The sequence below is a fragment of the Austrofundulus limnaeus genome, unplaced genomic scaffold (assembly GCF_001266775.1).
Source record: "Austrofundulus limnaeus strain Quisiro unplaced genomic scaffold, Austrofundulus_limnaeus-1.0 Scaffold201, whole genome shotgun sequence".
Taxonomy (NCBI): Eukaryota; Metazoa; Chordata; class Actinopteri; order Cyprinodontiformes; family Rivulidae; genus Austrofundulus; species Austrofundulus limnaeus.
In genome coordinates this window covers 6,266-7,404 of record NW_013952603.1, presented here as the reverse complement: position 1 = coordinate 7,404, position 1,139 = coordinate 6,266, and positions in this window count along the sequence as shown.

Below are 1,139 nucleotides of genomic sequence, written 5' to 3'. Positions count from 1 at the left end.
GTTCAAAACTTTGTAGAAAAAGAAGGAAAATAAATAAATAAAATGTTTTTTTTTTAATAAAATGAGCTACAACTGAAACAAACATCTAAAATGTTCCAGTATGTTAATTAACTGAGATGATCTGTGAGGAACAAACATGGAGGAGCTCCAGCAGCTCCCTGCCTGCGTGTCTGCGTGTCGGGACTGGGTCCCGGGGATTCAGCGGCTCCTCGGCTGCTCGCCTGCCGCCCCGAGTGACGCTCTGCCCGGTAAGAGAATCGCTCGCGCACCGCTGCTGGCGAGGCGGAAGGAAATCGGAGACCCGCGCGAAACAAAACAAAACAAAACAAAAAAAAAGCACGCACACGAAAAATAAACCCGAGAAACTAAATAGAAACATGATTTAGGTGTAAAATTATAAATATTTAGTTATTTTTTTTTACGCGCTGCTTTTCCCCTTTAGAAAACCGGGGGAAATGCAGCCTCGCGGCGGAGCTCCGTCTCTTCCTCTGCCGCCTCTGACGCTTCGGCTCCGGCTTGGTTTCATCACAAAGCCCCGGTGGTTTGTTGACTCTCTACGACTCGAAACCCGCTCAGATATCCATTTGGATTTTATATTAATAACCGCTCTTTACACTTTGAAACTYTAGTAATAAAACTTAAAGCTTATTTTTTAACCCAGACTTAATTTTATTTTGTCATCAAATTTAATCTTTAGCCYATCTGAGCTGCCATCTTGACCAAGACTTGTTGTGAATGATAAATAAACTAAAATAAGGGCACACAAACAGTCAAGGCCTTTCTGAATATTCACATTATAGCTACTTAATATTCATACTGCTTTACAAAAAGAAAAATTTTTAAATAAATAAGTGACTCACCCAGTGACAATAACTTATTTCTAGTTTTAGATTTCTGTCTCAGTTTCTATATATATTATTGCACCAAAGTGTTTATTAAATCTAACTTTATTTCTCAGTTCACCATTAGCTTGTGTTTTTGCAGTGATCCGTGTCACGACCTCTTCTGCTGATTCGAAGACCCCTGACCACAGGGGCCAACTGCAGGGGAGCCACACAAAAATGCTCTAAATTATGTATAAATTCAATACAGCTCGTTTAGAAATACAACCTGGGGTAGGTGGTATAACATAACACTAT